Here is a 12,631-nt window from a genome sequence, read left to right on the forward strand (position 1 = left end):
CACATTCCCATAGCTCAAGAGTCCAGGAGACATTTACGCTTCCGCCTCGGAGCCAGTCATTTTCAATTCCGAGCACTGCCCTTTGGTCTCACCACAGCCCCCAGGGTGTTCACCAAATGTCTGGCAGTGGTAACTGCTCACCTGAGAAGTCTGGGATTCCAGGTGTTTCCTTATCTAGACGACTGGCTCCTTACTGCCACCTCCGAGCATCTACTACTCCAAGCGCTCAGAGCCACGTTCACCTTGGGCCGTTTCTTGGGGATCACGTTCAATTTGCAAAAATCTGTACTACAGCCATCTCAGCGTATTATTTTCATAGGCGCAGACTTAGACACAAAAAGAATGCGCGCCTATTTACCGGCAGCAAGAATTCAGGTCTTACAAGATCAGGTCAAATCCTGTATCCCCCTACAAAGAGCCCCGGCCCATCGTATCCTACAACTGTTGGGCTCGATGGCGTCGACCATACTTTTAGTTCCCTTGACCAGACTTCACATGCGAATTTTACAATGGCTACTGTCGGTTCAATGGTCCTATCAGGAACTTCCCTTGAACCACTTAATCATAATCACGGAAAGTTGCCGTCGAGATCTACATTGGTGGCTTCTCCAATCAAATCTCGACCAGGGGCGACCCTTTATACCTCAACGTCCCATTGCCACTGTGACTACGGACGCCTCCCAGGTAGGGTGGGGGGGGTCATTACCTGGACAGGTCGGTCCAAGGAACATGGCAGATCCAGGAAACGCATTTGCATATCAATGTCCTGGAGATGAGAGCGGTACTATTGGTACTCCAAGCTCTCCATCACGCTCTCCCACAGGGCCCGATTACTATCCTATCCGACAACATGTCGGTGGTGTGGTACATAAACAAGCAAGGTGGAACCAGGTCTTACCCACTATGCAGAGAAGCCATGAGACTTTGGCACTGGGCGGTAGCTACCAACCGCTTTCTAATGGCAATGCACATACCGGGAAAGTCCAATGTGATTGCGGACAGATTAAGCAGGACCATTCTTTTACCCCACGAGTGGTCCCTCAAACAGAGTATAGCTGCGAAGATCTTCGACAGATGGGGTCTTCCTTGCTGCGACCTGTTTGCCAGCCCTCACAATACGAAATGCAGAGAGTTCTTAACACTGTTTCCTTCTCAGGGACAGATTCCCAGGGACGCTCTGACTCACATTTGGCCCCCCGGTCTTCTCTACGCCTTCCCTCCGTTCCCCCTCCTACCGAGGGTGATACAGAAGGCCATTTACTTGGAGAGCGAGATGATTTTGATTGCCCCGCACTGGCCTCGTCAAGTTTGGTTTCCCTTCCTACAGAGGCATGCGATAGAAGGTCCATGGTTTCTGGATCCGGTGCCAGACCTGTTGACTCATCAGTCAGGACGGCGTCATCCATCTCTCAGGTCCTTGAAGTTGGCAGCATGGTTACTCCACTTCCATCCTTAGTCCGAGACAATGCTCTTCGCGGACGTGGTCCACATACTGTCTTCTTCTCATAAACCTTCCACCATCAAACTTTATTCCAGTAAATGGAAAAGGTTTGCCTTTTGGGCTCAAGAACGGGGTATAGATCCTCTCACTGCACCTGTATCGGAGGTTCTGAATTTTCTGGCCTCCCTTTTTCAGTCGGGCTCTTCAGATTCTACCATTAAGGTTCAGTTAGCAGCGATCTCTAATTTTCATGCTTCCTTTGAACCTTCATTGATGTCTCACAAACTTTGTAAGGCTTTCCTTAAAGGGGCTTGGCTCCTTAGGCCTCCTTTATCTCAGCCTGTCCCCCCTTGGGATTTGAATATGGTTCTTGCTGCCCTAACTGCCCGTCCTTTCGAACCAGCTGCTACTTGTGATTTAAAATTTCTGTCTTGGAAAACGGCCTTTTTAGTAGCCATAACATCTGCTAGGTGAGTTTCAGAACTTCAAGCTCTTTGTTCTGATCCTCCCTATTTGATTTTTCACAAGCATAGAGTTTCATTGAAATTAAACCCTGCATTTATACCAAAAGTGGCCTCCTCTTTCTGTATGCAACAAACTATAGAACTCCCTGTCTTTTTCCCAGAATTCTCCAATAACGCAGAATATACTTTGCATCAATTGGACGTACATAGACAACTACGTTTTTATTTGAATAGAACCGCTCAAACGCGGAAATCAAATCAATTGTTTGTTTCCTTTGCAGTGAACAAATTGGGTCAACCAGTAACAAAAGCCTCCATATCTAAATGGATTAAAGATTGTATCATTTTATTTATTCACAGGCCAATAAAGACCTTCCCTTTCCAGTCAAGGCTCATTCTACCAGGGCAATGGCTACTTCCGTAGCTTTTCACTCCAAGTTATCAATAGATGATATTTGTGCTGCAGCAACCTGGACTTCTCCGCACACTTTCATTTCTCATTACAAATTGGATGTGGTTTCTCGAGGCAGAGCTTCCTTTGGTTCCACAGTTCTCAGGAGTGTTTTCCAATGAGCCACCCGGGATGTAGGTGCTAGGGACGCTGTCCCATCTGTCATGAATGTAGGCGAGATAGGATCCCATTACATCTTTTAGTTATGTACTTACCATAACTTCGGATGTATGGGATCCATCTCGCCATTCATAAGTACCCACCCTCCTTCCCCCTTCCATTTGGATTTAGAGGAGCTGTAGTCACTTTTTCTTGGCGTTCTTTCTTGAAGAACTTTAGTTGGTTATAGTGACTACTAGTTTTTTCTGTGTTTGCATGGGTGTATGAAAGCGAACAAACAAGATCTGGGGAAGCAGGTGTAGTGCATCCTGGGATAGGGAGTAGCCCAGCCAATGAGAGACTTCGTGCTAGTGTATTAGTTGCCGAGTCGGAGCCGATGGATCGGCTCTGAACCCATCTGTCATGAATGTAGGCGAGATGGATCCCATACATCCGAAGTTATGGTAAGTACATAACTAAAAGTTTTTGGCTTGGGCAAGCTGTGTAACGGCCATGCCAGTTCCGAGGATTGGAACTGTGTCACAAAGGTCAAGGATAAATGAAGACCGACAACACAGATGGAACATTATGGTAAGTACATAACTTCTTTTTTTCTCAATAACCATACAAAGCATTACTGCATATGGCAGAATAATATATCATGACCATCAGATAAATTATGCACACAGCTGGTCATTCCAGCTTTAAAGATACATACACAAAATGCTTGTATATTCAGGAGAAATAAATAATGGCCTGGATTCATGAATGCTTGCAATTTTCGCTAAGCTTATGTGAGTGATAAGCAGCAATGACCGAGCAATTTGCAAATCAGAATACAGCAGCACATGTTGTGGCTGGCTGCAAAACAAAGTTCTGTACAAATAACAAGGTTCCAACGTCAAGTTCACTTTATTAATAAAAGCAAAGCTTTCGGGAAAACATCCTTTCTCAATGCTAACACACTTCTAAAAATACTTTCAGTTTTTTAAATGAGAGCACAAAGTCAGGTTATCTGCAGACACAGAACCAGGTCTCAGTAGTACTGTCACCATTAAACCTGTATTGGTGAAAATACAGCAGCAAAATCTTTAGAATATTTTAATGTGTGAAAATTTTAATTGTTGGTGTCATGTGATATGCTGGCTGTGGTCATGATATACTTTGTGCTCTCATTTAAAAAGCTGAAAGTATTTTCGGAAGTGTGTTAGCATTGAGAAAGGGTGTTTTCCCGAAAGCTTTGCTTTATTAATAAAGTGAACTTGACGTTGGAACTTTGTTATTTGTATAGATCTTTTACTGTTGGTGTTCCAGTTATCACTTCAAAACAAAGTTAGCAGAATAATATGCTAATGACTACATAATCAGCAATGCTGTATGCTACTGAAGTAAAAAATTATTGTGGAGTAGCTCAGAATTGTAACATATGCTATAATACAGACACAGGAATACTTCAGATATATTAGGGGTTGCCACAGTCATTATAAACCTGAATCAGCCACACGGTGCCATACAAGATGCAACCACTGCTGCTGCTGCCAGACATTGCTCTAGAAGGTAGAGAGTGTTTAGATGATGTTTGACCTACTGTGGACAACATGAAATTGAAATACTAGAGCACTTCAGGGTAGAGAGGGACACCATACTGGAAATCATGGACATCTGCCAGCTCCTTCTGATGCTCCATAAGAGTCATGGAGAAGCCGTCTCATTCAATAATTTAGTATATGCAATTTTGTATATTTTAGCTACAGGGACTTTTCAGAGACCTACAGGGGACACAGTTGGGTTTCAAAGGTGTCTGCATTTAAGAGTACTCCACCAGTTCCCTAATGTAATGCTTCAACATATATGGGAGCATATCTGGTTTCCACATACTCCAGAGGAGAGAGCTACCACCATGTAAAATTTCTATGCCATAGCCCATATCCCTGAGGTATGGAATGACATAAACTGCACCCACATATATTTAGGGGCCGTGCCCCATGGAGATGGAGTACCTGTATTATGACCTTATTCTCAGCATCTGAGAAGGGAGGTTTCAGTGAGGATGACCCCTTAGATTTGGATTTTGGAGCCCCATCTCTGTTGTGATAGAAAAAAAGCATTTATATTAGGCAAACACAATGCACCAGGGAATGGAACATGTTATACGTATAGAGCAGCATGTATCAGTATGGAGTCTTCAAATCATCATAGAAAGTCTAAACAGCAATGCAATATCCCAAATGCATTAACCCCCTAAAGGATAAAAATCATAAACTACAGAAGACAACAAACTATAGAACATACAAGAATATATACAACTACTAAACAAATAAACAGTATAAGCAGAGAAATGGTAGTTGATGTAAAAAAAAAACGTACATAACTCATATAAATCAGACACCTTTCTGAACTTATAACAACGTTACAGTATTACTGAAGAGAACTCATGCCATATGAATGTTGTTATGTTGCCTGTCTCTCATGAAAAGCAAGTAAGACAACAATAATAGAAAGGTTATCTCAACAAAACTGCCAGGATGCTCAATAAACACACTGCCTTTCTGGCGTTCAAGTAATAGTGTCCCTACTACTCTCCCCTGGCAGTCTTCTAAAGCTTGAAGTCCCTCCCACTGCCTGTCTGTGAGTGTGATGGACCAGTCACCCGGCAGTACAGGAATTGCCTTACAAAACCATCATCAGGACTCTTTCAGCTTTCTAGTGCCATAGTAACAGAAGATTCTCTTTGAAGACTGTTCCTTAGTCTAGATCTCTTCAGCCATGGAGCTCAAATAAAGAAACCCTTTTTTTTTTCATTCCCTTCCTCTGTCTTTTTTTCTCTCAGTGCTTGAATAGTATAATTTGCTACTTTGACAGTTTTTTCTGGTTGCAAAAATTGTACGTGCCTGAGGTTTTACTTTACCTGCAGTATAAGGATTATACAGTTTATTATGAACTTCATTTGAAAGTTTTGACAGGAAAACTTGCTGATTTTGCATTTTCTTTCCTTTGCGTTATGAATATTTGAGGTGACTGAGCAGGTTTACAGCATTTTAAACATTTTTTGGTTTAAAGTGTGATTTTTCTCACCATTTTGTATGCTAAACATTTCTGACAGGAGTTTTTCATAATTTTTGCTTTATTTCTTGCCTAAGGCTACATCTGATGTTGTTATTTTCATTCATTCCTCATCAGTTGGGTTTGGATCCAACCCTCAGATCTGACTCGGCCACTTCTTCCAGTTTGTAGAAACTCTCAAGCTTCTCCCTTTACCCATAATGCCCTAGTCACCCTACATACCTCAGATCTCATTTACCGCCATAGCATCTGAATGTAGGTTGCAAAACTGTTGAGTGAGATTTGCTTTTTTGTGAGTTAGACCTTTTTTCCTATAATCCTTATAGTGCTTTATATCTTCTAGTTTCTTCTTCCCTTTACGCTGTTATATCTATACTTATATTTATATCCTTCTACTCTTAGAGTAGCTTTTAATTACCATTGCTGGTATCCTGTATCCCTCTTAGTATGTTTCAGTACTTCATCTCTAAGGCTTATGATGTTTGTTATTTTTTCCCTTTAACTTTTGTAATATTTAAAAAAAAGGGGATTTTGCTGCCATAACCTTTCTTCTTATCTTCTTTATGATGTCTGATAAACCTTCAGGGTTTAAAAAAATGTATGGCCTCTGGCCACAAAATTCCTAATTCTGACACACATTCAAGGTCCATATATTGTTTAGGACCTTCACATTTTGACTCCGACTGCAACATTTGTAAGGGATTTAATTCCCATGCCTTAATTAATTTAATTCTTAGGGGCTTGCTGCTCGCTAAACCTCCATCTGTGGCCTCTGGGGCTCAAACCCTAAAAGGTTAGGAAAAAAGGAGATTCTCATTCAAAAGAATCTCATACGAGATCTCCAGATCTGACAATGGCTGCTGCTTAGTCTCCGTCCTCAGAGCCTCATATCAAACAAATTAAAAAGTCAGATCTGACTGTTTAAGCACTGAGACCTACAAATCACCCTGGATCCATTCACCTCAGTTGTTGTCAGACCCAATTATCTGTCAGCCCCCATCTCCCTTTTTGGCATTTCCTTATCACCACTCAAGGCCCTCATCCACAGCATCATCCCTTCAGTCTTCCAGGTGTTTATCCAAAGCTGATGTGGACAGGATGATGAGGAAGTTTCTCAGTATGCAGATACAAATGAGAGTTTTACTGGCTCCACCCCATTGGGTCTGGAGACCCTTGTTAGTACCACACCTTCAATATTAACTCCTTCACATCTTCAACTCTGATGGTGTATCTGAGCTGTAATGTCAGTGCTGGCTCTGGGGTGTTGGATTCAACTCTGAAGTTATAGGAGCCAACTCTACCCTTCAGAGCTTCAGAGCTAGACAAGTCGGCTCTGACTCCCTCCTTGAGTAGTTTGCCTGCGGGGCAAAGGAAGCTGATGGTCCATAAGCCTGCCTTGTTGGATCCATCATTTTCCCTTTCTCCCAGGCATTCTGCCTTTGAGGTAGTAGGAATAGCCTTCTCTATTCCAACAGTACAGACCACTCTACACTGTTTGGTTCAGACCCTCCATTCCCATTTGATTCTGCATCCAGAGGCTCAGTCATCCCTTCCATAGAAAAAGTCAGCCTGAACCAATCTTCAGTCCACCCAGCAGGGTATAGTTATCTGTTCCAATACCTCCCCGGAGCATTCCACTGAAAAGGTTCCTCGGAAGAGGAAGTGCAAAAGGAGGCACTTAGACTTTCCATAAGAGTCTGTCACCAAGGACACTGACTTTGATGAAGGGGAAGGGTCTCCCAGATCACAACCTAATGATGTCTCATTTAGGGACATCTTAGAATTCCTAAAACAAAGGGGTAATTGGTCACCCAATAACCCTTCCCTAGAGGAGTCAATGTTCCTGGAGGTTTTTGAAGCTGGCCCATCCACCTCCTCGTCAACTCTGCCCATTGATGAGCTCATTGATTTAGTCTCTCGTTGGGTGTGGAAGGAGCCTGACATGACTGAGCTAATCCCAAAGAGACCAGATTGGATCCAGGCACCACCTAAGGATAGCTCACACTGGAGTAAAAGAGTACTCATTGATGCCAGGGTCATAGCAACAGCCACTAAGAAGGAATTGACAGAGCAAAATTCCTCTGTCCACCACAACAGGGAGTCTGGGGAGCTGGACAGGTTTGGGAAGTGTGTCTGTGCTTCAGTGACCTTCGCCCTCGGGTCACTGAATTATTTGGCACATTTTACAAGTCTCCAGAGGGATTTGATCAAGGAACTTTCCAAATCCCTCTCTGGGACCATATCCTCTGAGATAGAAAGCATTATTTCCTTGTAGTTGGCTACCCTTCAGTGTATTTCAAATTCATCCATGAGGCTTATCTCCTATGTGGCTGAAGGTATCTCACGGGCAGCGAATTCAAGCATTTCCATCAGGAGACGAGCCTGGATACACTTATGTGACTTTGCAGAACCCTTCACATCTTCTTTCATTAGTGCTGCCTTTGACAGAACTTCCTTATTTGGCCCCAAAGTAAAAGACACACTGTCTAGGTGTGAGCAGGTGTGTCTGTTGTGGGTGTACATTTTTCAACCTCTTAACAGACCTTTTCTAGGAACCAGTGAGGCAGACAGAAAATGTGGTTCAGAAAATCCAAAGGTCCCTTCCAAGATCCACGTGGAGACAGTTCCCCTAGGGATGTAGGGAGGAACTTAAATGGAAGATGGTGACCCCACTGCAGAGGTGGTTCACATAACTAAGGATCTAGGGATACTTTCTCTGACAGATCCTATCAGCGCTCCTAAAAGGAGGCCCAACTGTCCATCTCTGGAGGCAGTTGGGGTTCATTTATCCCTGCACCAGGGACCCTGGCTAGAAATTACAAAAGATACATGGGTGCGAAGAATATCCAGAGGTTATGTAATACCATTTTCCCATCCCCCAATATCAAACAAAATCCCTGATGCTACACCCAGTCAGAGGGAAGCAGCAGCACTAGAAATAAACAAGGTGCTAGAAAAAAAGTCATCCAGGAGGTCCTCCCAGGCCAGAAAGAGTCTGGAACTTATTCAAGATTCCTTTTAGTTCCAAAAAAGACAGGAGACTGGAGACCAATCTTGGATCTCAGCAAACTAAATCAATCAGTTCAGTATATAAAGTTCTGGATGGTCATGGTTCAGTCCATTCTGCCCTTTCTGCACAAGGACAACTGGATGTGCTCGATAGATCTTCAGGATGTGTCCTATCATGTAAAAATGAACAGAAGATCCAGGAGATATCTACACTTCCAGCTGGGAGCCAGTCATTACCAATTCAGAACACTGTCCTTTAATCTCACCACAGCCCCAAAAGTGTTTACCAAGTGTATGGCAGTAGTTGCAGCTCACTTGAGACCGCAGAGATTCCGAGTGTTTCCATATCTGAACACTCCATCCAGGCATCAACTAATTCAAGCTTGGAGCTTCTTACTCCAGTTGTCACAGAACAGAATGAAAGATTTGAGGAAATCAGAAACATTTTTTGTTTTTATTTCTGAATCAAAATTAGGCAAGCTAGTTTCTAAAGTGACTTTAGCCAAATGGTTGATTGATTGTATTACCTTTGTTTATAAAAAAAAAATATGGGTTTGCCTTTAACAAAACCACCAACACTCATTCCACCATATCTATGGCAACTTCTTCAGCCTTTTTATGTAGAACTTCCTTGAATGATATTGGTGCAGCTACAACTTGGGCTGATTCTCATCCATTTATTGCTCATTACAAATTGGATCTGGTCTCTAGAGGAAGAGCTGCCTTTGGCTCAGCTGTGCTTAGAAGTATCATTCCTTAGAGTCTTCACAGGATTCAGATAGCTGGAGATTGTGTCCCAACAGTTGAGGCATGAATGAAAACGACAACATGAGATAAAAAAGGTTATGTACTTAATTCCATCTGTGTTGTCTATTTTCATTCTTCCTCAACTTCCCTCCATCAACCCCCTCCTTTGCTTTACTCCTGGAAAGATTAAAGGATATTGGAGGAGTTGTTATTCCTTTGTTTGAGTCCCAAATTCTGTTATTTGATTCTCTACTACTGTGTAGGTCTATGGGCAGCAAACAAGATCTGGGGTACGTAGGGTGACTAGGGCATTCTGTATAAAGGGAGGAGTTTGACAGTTTCAGTGTTCTATGATCTGGAAGAAGGGGCCGAGTAACAGTTGAGGAAGAATGAAAATGGACAACACAGATGGAATGCTATGGTGAGTACCTAACCTTTTTATGCTGTTTGTGATTATTTAGGGCTGAAGCTATCTTTTTTTATTAAAATTGGGGGACTTTGGTGACATGTATTTTCTGCTTTAAACTGTGTTACTGAATCTACTGTCTTTTTATTCAGTGCAGTCTTCAAAATAATATCCCTACAGAAATAAACTTCGGATTGCTATTTAGAGGGAGGGTAGTGGGATTTTTCCATTTTACTGGGCTGATCATGCAGGCATTCTTTGGTATTGCTTTGGCTAGTTTTTTGTCCCTGACTTGATAGACTTGGATATGATGCCCTGCCAGTCTACCCCTTGTGCACCCAAAAAAAAAAAAAAAAAAAAACAGAAATAGATCAAGAGATATGCGTCATGTGCTGTTAAAGTGTAGGAAACATCATGCCATGATGTTTTAAACATGTTTTTTGAGTCTGTGGGTGCGGTACTCCTTTAATAATCCACAAAAGAAGCTATTCTAGAGAGAGACTCGCACAACAAGTTCCAATCAGAAAACACGGCGTACTGGAAACAAAACCAGTAAAAAGAACTTCCCTACCTTCTGCAGCTGTGTTTGAGCACTCAAAGGGTGGAGGGAAGGACAAGGGAGCTGTGCGATCACAGGATGGGTGGGTTTCATTGTTTTAATTAGAAACAGAGGCCGGCTGTGGTGATGTCACTTTGGGGGAGGGAACTGGTGAGAAAAATTACCTGCACTGCCTGGCCGCGATGATGTAAGTAATTGGGTGACTCCAGCAAACTTTAATAAAATGCGAGAAAATCTTTTTGAAAGTGAAGCCATCACAGTACGCTAAGGTAGGCTTCGGTTAGAGAAGTAAGGTGAATTAGATTTATTTTAAACGGTGTATTGTTGTTCCTTTATAGAGGGAACTGTAAATAGGAAGCAAAAGGGACGAAAAGTTGAGGAATGCATTATAGAAACCCGTTGTACTCCTTTAATGTTCCCTTATCTGTAGAACTTGCTTCTGTGTCCCCAGTGACCTTCTGCAATAAAAAGACTATCTTCATTAAACCAAGTCTATTAAGATAAACTAGGTAAGTGGCTACAGTCTCAGGGGAAAAAAGCTGGCACAGTCCAGTATAGTAACTTCTAAGGTGTTTAATTACTAGTGTTTATGTGGAAGTTGGTGTTGAGGTGTTTGAATATTTTCTACAAGTTCACTGCATATTTTCCTGTGGAGCAGAAAGAGCATGTTAAAGAGACTGTTTCTAATGTTTCACAAGTGTCTAAACATGCTTTAAAGAGTGCCTTAGATGGGGCCAATACTGTTTCTAGAAGTACAGTGACTTCAGCTGAGGTAAGGAGGCATGCTTAGTTGCACAACCAAAACTTTTCTGATGAGTTAAAAAACAGGGATTTGAATGCTCCACATTGTGCTGATTGTGTGTTTAGTACAGCAGCTTATGAGATCCTTAAACACACTTGATGCTGATTGTGCGTGATGCAACAGTTTATCAGATCCTTATTAAACACTAGGATGAAAGAAGTAAACTGCTACAAAAGGTGTCTAAAATGGTTCATATTTCCAAGTTTTCCTCCAATAAGCAAGATAATTTTGGAGGCCCAACAAACAGAATTCTCAGCCAAACAAAAAAGCCACCAAAAGGAATGGTAGGCTAACAAGAAGGGTTCCTTTTCCAAAAAGGATAATCCTCCATACTATGACTGTCCTGAGGCATGACACCCCTCATTCCTAAGTTCCCCTTCAGGTTCTCTGTTATGAAAGTTAGCTCTCAACAAGGTGGCCTGGCCACCAATGGTTTCTAACAAATGGCTACTCAACATTGTTGGCAGAGGTTACAGGTGGCACTGGAAAGAACATCTGCCTTGTTTGGCAGCACTTTGGAACCAAGCAGTCTTCCCTAGCATGATGGAAGTTCCATAGCCCCATATCTTGCTTATCTGGTGCAGTGTAACCCTCTGGGCATATGGAATTTGTTAATTAAGTCTCAACTCATTATCATTTCTGAATCACTCAATTTGCTTTATGTGCTGTGCAGGTAAATATGGTGTATGTTCCTACATGATGATGTGTGCATGCCTGAGCAGTATAAGTGCTGGTATTAGGAGTTTTGGCTAGGTAATGCATTGCAAGTCTGTCTCGTTAGCAGTACTGATTGGTCAATGATTTGCTCAGCATTCCTGCCAATATTAAGTACACTTAGAGAGACAGTGTCCAAGAAAAAAAAAGGCTTACAAAAAGGATTAAGCTATATTTACTGAGTTAAGGTGAACTTTGATACACATTTTTGTTAACATTTTGTAAAAGGATGAGGTGCCTGTTCACAGAGGGACTGAATACTGCAAGCAAAGTTGCTGAAACCTAAAGTGTATATACATATATATATATATATATATATATATATATATATATATATATATATATATATATATACAATGTAAAAATAAATGCTTTTATTTATGGAAACCTTTCAGACTTTCCATGTTCAAAGGTAATATAATGAAGTAATGCACAATTGCTATCAGAAACTCTTGCATTTGGCAGACAGTTGTTTGTAACCTCACATCCTTTATTATCCTCACTTCTCCAATGATCACAGTCACATGTTGTACTCTGACAGGAAAAATAACAGTCTGATAGCATGAGCATAGTGCAGAATGAATGTAAATTTCAGAAGTACAATGCTAAATACAAGACCTTGACATTCTGCTTTTAAAGTTATATGTTCAGGTGGCACAACTTGTTCATGTTGTCAATGTCTCAGTGCAATCAATGCCATAGGTGCAGTGTTCAAATCTTGTGAATGTACCATCTGTGTGAAAATAGGAATCCTACCTTTACAGATTTTACTTGTATAAACCCACATAGTTGAGAAATCATTAAGCTGATTAACGAATGACACTTTTTATTTATTTTTTTTGGCTGCATCCTTTGTATGATGGTTGGTATTGTGCA

The sequence above is a fragment of the Protopterus annectens genome, chromosome 9.part0 (assembly GCF_019279795.1).
Source record: "Protopterus annectens isolate FY-2018-M chromosome 9.part0, PAN1.0, whole genome shotgun sequence".
Classification (NCBI taxonomy): Eukaryota; Metazoa; Chordata; order Ceratodontiformes; family Protopteridae; genus Protopterus; species Protopterus annectens.